Below are 10,290 nucleotides of genomic sequence, written 5' to 3' on the forward strand. Positions count from 1 at the left end.
TCTTTCTAATCCAACAATCAGATTCCTTGTCTCTATATATAACGTTCAAGTAAAAAAAATCAAATTCAACAAATATTAAGGTTAAGGAAAACAGAAAAATCCTTGAAATTGTACAAAAGATCCAACATTTAAAAATGAAAGTAATTAGCTAAAAAAATAAAATACAAACTTCCTTAAAAGCAGGACAAGATAAACCTGAGCATCAGCTATTTAGCATCCTTTGTCACATATATCAAGTTGAATTTCACTTTCTATATAAATGCAAGGCTTCAAGAGAATTACCTTATTGAAATTGAACCAATGATAACCTCTAATGTTTGCAATCAAATGCCAAGAATAGCATGTTATCACATGATATTATTCCTTAGAACGCAGAAAGTTGAAAGCAAAACCTAAAAACACCATCTCTGTAGAGAATAACACCAAACTTCAATAAGATAATGAAAACCACACCCACATAAATGTGAAAAAATATACTGGAATGAGAAGAGCTTTGAGCTATATTTTCCACCTATTGCTTCTAGAACCTGAACATAAACTTCACGAGTTAGTTGAGACTGGATTTAGCTTGAACAAAAAGAAACACACATCAAATGTATGAGAAGATAAAGCACAATCGTGATTCGGTTCGGGCACAACTGTACCCGGGTGGCAAAATAACAACGATGGCTGCACTTTTCGGTGGTCGCCACCGTCACCATCGGTTGCTCCCACTTTTTCTTTTGTTCCCGTGACCACAATCAGTGGAAGATAGAGCAGGTTGGGTGATGCGGTTGAGCAAAGATCGCCAAGGAGTGGAGGGATTAAACCATGACGAAGCGGATGTTTTCTTTTACCTTTTGTCTTAACAAGCGGCTGGAGTTGTTGAAAAAAATATTTACCAATCTAGTATAGTTTGGAAAATATTTACTAAACTAGTGTTTTTCTTCAATTTTTTAGTTATTTTTCAATATTTCTTATTGTTTTTCTATTTATTTATAATATATCGGTTTTTTTACTTTTTTTTATTTCAGTTTTTTTACTATTTATTGTTTTTACATATCAGTTTATTTTTATTTTATTTTTGTTTCAGTTTTTTTGTTTTATTTTTTTTACTTTTATTTAATATACATTTAACATAAATATCTAACACACAAAAGAGCTTTATTATTTTGGTTCATTATATGCTTATTTGATTAAATTTCTTTCTACCGAGTATTATTTTGGTTCATTATATCATCAAAACTTGCAGGTTTCTTACCCAACTATTCACTTTTAAAAATTTGCACAAAAGTAATAGTTGTGTTATCAAATTTTGTCGGTATCTTTTTTTTGTTTTTTTACAATTTTGTTTTCACATGTTTTGAAATAAAAGTTTTTATTGATCTGGAAATTTGTTTTCTAAATGTTTTTTACATATTTAGTTTTATGCATGTATTTTATGATTTCTTTCGTTTTACAAATAAGATTTATTTTAAAATTTGTTTTCTATGTTTTTACATATTTGTTTTTATGTAAAGACATAAAAAATATGTAAACTTTTGCTTTTTATATTTTATTTTCAATGTAAAGAAACTCAGAAAGCATGCAAATATTATATAAATAAAGATATGAGAAAAAATTTCTTTCTATAAAGGATTAAGTTTTTAAAATATATGTATAAATAAATGGTAAGGAAATTAAACTAAACCGATAATCACTATATAAACAGTGGAAAAAAATTACTCAAATAGGCATATAATGAACGAAAATAATAAAGCTCTTTTGTGTGTTAGATGTTTATGTTAAATGTACATTAAAAAAAATCTAAAATGAAAATAAAATAAAAAATAAAATAATATTTAATAACAAAAAATAGTAAAAAACTGAAATAAAAAAAAGTAAAACAGCGGATATTTTAAATAAATAGAAAAACAATAAGAAATATTGAAAAATAAATTAAAAATGAAGAAAAACACTAGTTTGGTAAATATTTTTCAAACTATACTAGATTGGTAAATATTTTTTTCAATAACCCCATTTTGGTTAAAAACTCAGGAGTGAGTGGTGGATGGATAGGAAAAAAGCGGTGGATTGGTTTGACTGGTAAATGAAAAGTGTTTTATCGGAAGAAGCGGACACTAACAATTTTTATCCATATATAACAACCATGCTTTAAAATGTTATATTGTACACCTATATAATGTATAAATTATTGTGTATGACAAAAAACTATTGTGTACGAATCACTTCTTCTAAATATACGTTCTCAAGTTAAAGACAAGTGTAAAGGGACATTGGAAAAAAAATGTTAAAAAGAAAGAGATTATCTTTACCAAAATAAAAATAAAAATAAAAATTTTGGTCCAACACAAACAAAATACTATTCCTAAAAGGGACTCAAAATTGTATAGATTTGATTTGATTAGTAAAACTTTGTTTTTCAAATTTTTGATTAAAATAAAAAATGAAAAAAAAAATGATTTTATAAATAGATATAACTTTATTTAAATGCTTTTAAATATAACAAAAAAAAGTTTATTATCTTATTTTAGTTTTCAAGGTAGGATTTGTTTACTCAAACAACCTCTAAGGAGTTTATTTCACTTTTTTTCTACCACGTTTTTTTTTCTTCACTTTTCTTTCTCTTATTAAAACTCAAGGAATGGATGAGAAGTTTTTTCACTATTTGTTTTTTCTATTTTTTTTAAATAAATTTAATTCATTTTTATGATTTATAATTTTTAAATTAATAATAAACATAAAATTTAATTAAAAATAAAAAGCATTTCATTAATTAAAATAACATTACATTAAACCTATTATCTAAATAAGTAAAAAATTAAAAAAAAAAAAAACCCCCACACACACACAAACAAAAAAACAAACAAACCACAACATAGAAAACATAATTAATATCCTAATTAAAAAAAAACAAAATACATCATTCGGAATCATCGTTCTCGTCATCGACCTCATCGTCTTCATCATTCTTCTGAACGTCACTTTTGTCATCAGAATCTTCGCTCTCGACGAACATATCAGAATCCTCGTCTGATGCGTTAAACAAATCATCGTGTCAATACTCTATAGGCGGCTGAATATGAGTCCTATAAACGTGCTCCACCAAATCAACACGAAGGGTGTGATGAATGTCGCGATTGTGTACTTCTCTTCTATTTTCCCCATACTATTGTGTACCAACGGCTAGTCCTTCGGCATTTAGCAAAACTTCATTTCGGTTGTACCCACATATCGCTCTTCATTCGTCTTCAAGAATTATATTATGCAATATGATACATGCATACATTACGTGTTGTAACATTCTCACTTCATATGACCTTGCCCCGACTGCTAGTACTTGCCAACGCCTCTTAAGTATACCAAATGTTCGCTCCACATCCTTCCTAGCTTAATCTTGCGCCTCTTTAAACTTTACCATTTTCGGTTCGTTAGGATATGTAAACGATTTCACAAAAACAAACAAGGGAGGATATATACTGTCAGTAAGATAGTATCTGTGACAACCCGATATTTCAACTCTTTATAATGACCTAAAAAGTCAAGTATTGTAACCACTTTTGAGTTAATAAAATTAACTTCGATATTAAAAAGTCCAAAAAGTTCCTATTTAAATTTCTTCTATGTTTAAATGTCATCAAACCATGATCGTACGTAAAAAGAACGCCCAAATCCGACTTCGTATATTGAAGTTATGATTTTTCCAAGTTCAGCTTAGCAACAGACAGCTGAAAACTCGAATCAGAGATCGAGCGACTTTTGGCCGGAACGACCTAAACGAGAATCGAAGGTCTCGACAATGGTTGTTCAGCGGTAAAAAGTCTGGCAAAAACCGACGTCAGATAAAGAAGTTATGATTTTTTAAAGAAATTCCTTAATCACGTCATTTTAATAAATAAATAATAAAAATAATTTCGGAATTTGCCAACGGAATCTAAACGAAAGTTGTATATCGTAGTCTCACCTTCGTGGGGATATAAATAACGTCGAAAACGGAGTTCGTATGAAGGAGATATGAATTTTAGAAGTTTATTTAAAATAAATATAAAAATAATTAAAACACCTTGGTAATATCCGAAGGGGAGTCAGCAGATAGGGCCAGAGTACGCGTTGCGTACTCTTGTACGCCCCGCGTACTCGAATCAAGGGCCTCAAATCGTCCACGTCGCCCTATGCGAAGCTACCAACCCGTCCCATCCGACCCGCCCCATCCGACCTGTCCCGTCCGAAGTGCGTAAGCGATGACGCACGGGCACGCGCTGCGTACGCCCGTACGCCCCGCGTACGGAGGCGGTTTAGCACCCCTATAAAAGGGATGCGAGGCTTTCCGAAAATTTTGCTCATTTTCTCTCTTTCTCTCACGATCTTGCCTCAATTTCCGTGCCCGTTCAAACCCGAAGCTCTGGTCTTTTTGCTCAAGTCACGAGGGTCGATTTTACTCCCGAGATTCCCGAGAATCCCGAGAAAAATCCGTTTCCCGAGACGAAACTCTGCCCGGTTTTCCATCTCGCTATCTTCAAACTCCCAAGTGGGACTATACCCCTTAAATCAACCTTTGAAACGATTTTAAATGTTTAAATACTTTATGGGGGGGCGGGAATACAAGTTAAATACTTATAGTTATTGCTTCGATCACATGTGATTGCATTAATCACCTGTGATTAATAACTAGGAAACCAATGATTTTATCACTGTTCAAACTGTTTTACTTCAAAATGTTTTACAAACTCTTTTACTTATCAAATGCTTTTATTTAAACTTTGTTTTACTACTTATAAATTGCGTGCCCATATATGTATAGATATATAAGTAATGTTTAAAGGGCTTAGGAAGGCCATCCGCCATATTTCCTTTTCGCGCACTGAGATGTGGTCTGGTGGGATTTCGGGTGACCATCCGAGGGTCGTTTCAATATTAGTTATATATCATATATACATGTATAGACATAAAAGTACTTCCATATTCATACTTATCGATACATCAATAGCTAGTTACCATCGGGGTAACACAGAACATATACAACTATACTAGAAACAGTACATATACAACTATACTAGAAACAGAACATATACAACTATACTAGAAACGGGAAATATACAACTATACTAGAACGAGAAACATTACAGATACATGAACACGTTAACAATTGTGATCCACTGTATCGGAGCATGCCTTAAATGTCATGGCCCGAGTTGTAGCCAGAATTCTCTTGGAGGGAGAGCGTTGAGTTTGCGTATAGATCTATACTGGATTGACAATCCTACACCTTGTTGCTAGCTACAGCCGGACCTGCAGGTCTGCGGGTGCCAAACGTCATTCCGTTATTACGACCGTTCTATATGTCGTTGTTATCAGTCGATAGTATGGTGCAATTATCACATTATACCTTAATATAAATCCGGTTTAAGGTAGTTAGTACAGCAATAGTTCCTATAAAACAAAACTACAGTACTACAATGATTTACCCATTACATTTTAGTGATAACCTCACTTAAACTTTAATGTACAAACTATATTTTGCTAAATAATAGTTACAATTGGGAAATTACACACTTTTACAACAAACGAGCATACAAAACAGTTAAGCCTTGGTAGAAGGCTACTTTAATAGAAAATATAGGTTTTTCTGAGAGATTCAAACTTTTACAAACATTTACATACAGTTTACAACTTATACTTACAACAGGTTCAAACGTTTTGATAACGAACATCGACACTAAAATACTTATGAACTCACCAGCTTAATGCTGACAAACTCTTTCAAAATAACTTGTATTCTCAGGTCATCAGTAGACAGGTACCGATGCCAGCTTTTGAGAAGATAGAGCGCATTCAAGACTCATCATATTATTTTGATTTACATTATATTTTTGGTGTCTAAAACTGTATAGAACACGCTTGTATTAAAATTATGTATTTAATGCAATGGATGATGTTGTTTGCTTATTTACATTTACTGTGTTGTGATACTTTACATAACGTCCTCCGCCCCAGAAACTTTCCGCCGTTCTTGGTTTTGGGGTGTGACAGATTGGTGTAACGACCCAATTTTTACGTCCGAAAATTTCATTTTAAAATATTACTTTAGAAAACATTAATAAATAAAAACATTGTTTGATCACACCATAACACATCGTAACCATGTTCTAAAAGGCCAAACCATACATCCCATCAAAATATCAGAGTACAATCCCAGGAAATCTCGTAAATGCGGAAACCGAAAAGTGTGTGTATGACGTGCCGCTACCGCGCCGGCTCCTTCCCCTTCGGTGCAGAGGTACCTGAAAACAAAACTGTAAACGTAAGCACAAAGCTTAGTGAGTTCCCCCAACGTACCACATACCATACAAATACATAACATACGTACTGCCAGGCTGTTCTGGGGTGCCTGACTACCCGGTACGGCCATTCTGGGGTGCCGACCTACCCATACGACCATTCTGGGGTGCCGTCTTACCCGTGTCTAGCCATTCTGGGGTGCTGACTACCCATGTCAAGCCATTCTGGGGTGCTGACTACCCATCGGTCCTAACAACCGATCCTTGGGGACTGGTCCCCTCCCGCTTCCTCTATCGCATAACATAACAGACCAACATACAAGCATACCATCACATACAGTCAGATAATTCTGGGGTGTCTGACTACCCAGCGGTCCTAACAACCGAACTCTACTACTATTGCATATAACGTATCATGGTAGCATATAACATAACAGGTAATAGCAAGCTTAGATGATATCACAAAGACAATCATCTATCATACGTCTCCTACTGGTGGGCCGGCATTGTGGCCTTAGACCCACCACTACTGGAAGGTAACTCACCTCAAAGTAGCTGCTGAACTGATCGGGAACTAACTGACTGCTGCTGCTCCGGGAGTCCTCCGGCTGCAATTCCCACAACATACTCAATCAAACACTGCTAACTGTCCTTTAGATAAAATGACCATTTTATCCCCGGTCTAGCTCTAAGCCAATTCTAGGGTCAACTTTCAGTTGACCCGACTCGCCGAGTGGATCTCCACTCGCCAAGTCCCAAACAAACCATTGTCCTGGGTCCCTGGTTCTACTCGTCGAGTCGGGCTATGACTCGACGAGTCCACCTTCTAACTGTCATTCAACTCCTTCATCCTACTCGCCGAGTTGTATGAACAACTCGTCGAGTTCATCTTCATCCGAAGAACACTTTATGCTAAGACTCGCCGAGTTGTATGAACAACTCGCCGAGTCTGTTCTTAATCTATGAAGATTGCCTTGGACTCGCCGAGTCAGGGCATTGACTCGCCGAGTCCTAACATGGATAAGTTCAGCTCCCAACTCACCGAGTCACCCCCTGTGACTCACGACTCAGCTCGACACATCATGAAGGGACCAAATCGGTGACTCGCGACCAGACTCGCCGAGTCACCTATACGACTCGCCGAGTCATCTCCATGCACCCACCAAATACACAGATTTACTCGATTTCAGTCCATGCCATTCATAGATCTGGACTTCTAGGACACAAATCACACGTAAAGTTTCCAACTTTACGTGTGGATATTCACCAATGTGGATTTTAGGGTGCAAAATGCCTCAAAAGGGTAGATCTAGGATGAACAAGCCACATGGGGCCATAAAGCTCACAGATCTGAGCTCCTGGAGCTCAATCTTGCTTAGATCTAAAGGTTAATCCACTTATTACGAATCATTAAGCACAAACAAGCTTGAAGAATTGCTCAAGAGTGTCCCAAATGAAATCCTAAGCATAGAAACAAGGGGAAAACGAGATATACCTCAAGGAAAATGTTGAAATGACACAAAGATGGCTGATCTCCTTCTCCTCTTCTTGATCTACTCCTCTTTCTCCTCCAAACCTTCAAGAACACACCAAGAACACTTCAATCTCTTAAGGAAATAAGGGAAAACGATGTTGGGGGAGTTCTGGGGGGTGAATGGGGACGAGTTGGGGCGGAATGAAGGTTTAAATAGGGTGCAAACCCTTGAAACTTAGGGTTTCATCCAGCAGCGGTGACTCGCCGAGTCCAGGATATGGACTCGCCGAGTCGCCAACTTAAAACGTGTCCTGAGTCTCGTCCCTACTCGGCGAGTCGGACCTTATGACTCGCCGAGTCCAAGGCTAAAATAGGGCAATGCTCAAATAAAATTCACATACCGGAAACCAGGTGCTACAAATCTCCCCCGCTTATTTTAGACTTCGTCCTCGAAGTCTGCTGCCCGGTCCCGAAACAGCTCGAGGTAATGCTCCATCATCTCGTCCATCGGTTCCCAAGTCCATTCCGAACCCTTGCGGTGCTGCCATTGCACCTTTACTAGCTCTACCCTCTTGTTTCTCAACGTCTTGGTCTTTCTGTCAAGTATTGCGACTGGGCGCTCAATGTAATTCAAGCTGTCATCAACCTGAATATCCTCCAACGGTACTACTACTGAATCGTCCACTAGGCACTTCCGCAGCTGCGAAACATGGATGGTGCTGTGGATTTGACTGAGCTCGGTTGGCAGATCCAGCCTATACGCCACCTTGCCCACCCGGGCTGCAACCCTGAACGGCCCGATGAACCTTGGGCCCAACTTGCCCCGCTTCCTGAATCGAATGACACCTTTCCAAGGTGACACTTTCAGGAGGACCATATCCCCGACTTGAAACTCCAAGTTGGATCGACGTCTATCGGCGTAGCTTTTCTGCCGACTCTGTACAGTCTGAAGTCTGCTCCGAACCTGCTGGATCCTCTCGGTCGTCTCTAGCACCACCTCGGTGCTTCCCATGACTCTCTGGCCAACCTCCCCCCAACATATCGGGGTTCTGCACTTCCGCCCATACAACATCTCGAACGGGGGTCGGTCAATACTCGCGTGATAGCTGTTGTTGTAGGAGAACTCAGCCAAAGGAAGATAGGTATCCCAGCTACCACCGAAATCCAGCACACACGCCCGCAACATGTCCTCCAGAGTCTGGATGGTCCGCTCACTCTGACCATCTGTCTGCGGGTGAAAGGCGGTGCTGAAATGCAGACGAGTGCCCAACTCGTCATGAAATTTCTTCCAGAATCTGGAAGTAAAACGCACATCCCTGTCCGAGATTACTGATACTGGCACCCCATACCGTGCCACAATCTCCCTAATATAGATGTCGGCCAATTTTTCGGCCGATATGCTCTCCTGAATCGGGATAAAGTGAGCACTCTTGGTCAATCTATCCACGATGACCCAAATCGAATCCACTCCCCGTGCGGTCCTGGGAAGCTTTGTGATAAAATCCATCGTGATATCTTCCCATTTCCACAGTGGAATGTCCAACGGCTGCATCTTGCCATGCGGCCTCTGATGTTCGGCCTTGACCTTCCTGCAGGTCAAACACCGCTCGACGTACCATGCCACATCCCGCTTCATGCAAGGCCACCAATAGTCCGGACGAAGATCCCTATACATCTTCGTCACCCTGGGATGAATAGAAAATCGGGACTTGTGCGCCTCCTCCATCAAAATCTGACGCACGCCACCGTGATACGGCACCCACACCCTACGGTGTAATGTCAAAAGTCCTCTGCCATCATAATCAAAGGAGGAAACCTACCCCACTACACGCTCGCTCTTCCGATGCTCCTCCTTGATAGCCTCCTGTTGAGCCTCCCGAATCTGCTCCAACAGGGGAGTCACCACAGTCATCCTCAAACAGATGTCCCTGATTGGCACCGTCTTGCGGCTAAGCGCATCGGCCACCACATTGGCCTTCCCCGGGTGGTAAAGGATCTCGCAATCATAATCCTTCACCACGTCCAACCATCGCCGCTGTCTCATATTCAGATTCGGCTGGTCCATGAGGTACCTCAAACTCTTGTGGTCCGTGTAGATGGTATACCGAACCCCGTAGAGGTAATGTCGCCAAATCTTGAGGGCAAAGACCACCGCCCCCAACTCCAAATCGTGCGTCGGGTAATTTGCCTCGTGCGGCTTGAGCTGCCGCGAAGCGTAGGCAATGACATGCCCCCTCTGCATCAGAACTGCGCCCAACCCTGAAATGGACGCATCGCAGTAAACCACAAAATCCTCCACGCCCTCAGGCAGGGCTAGGATCGGTGCCTCACACAATTTATGTCTCAGCATCTCAAACGCAGCCTGCTGCTCGGGTCCCCACTGAAAGACCACGGCTTTCTTCGTCAGTCGTGTCAGGGGTACGGCTATCTTGGAGAAATCTTGGATAAATCTCCGATAGTAGCCCGCCAATCCCAGGAAGCTCCGAATCTCGGATGGAGACTTCGGGACCTCCTATCTCATCACGGCCTCGACCTTGGCCGGATCAACCAGAATCCCGT

This window comes from Lactuca saligna, chromosome 8 (genome assembly GCF_052625555.1).
Source record: "Lactuca saligna cultivar CGN05327 chromosome 8, ASM5262555v1, whole genome shotgun sequence".
Taxonomy (NCBI): domain Eukaryota; kingdom Viridiplantae; phylum Streptophyta; class Magnoliopsida; order Asterales; family Asteraceae; genus Lactuca; species Lactuca saligna.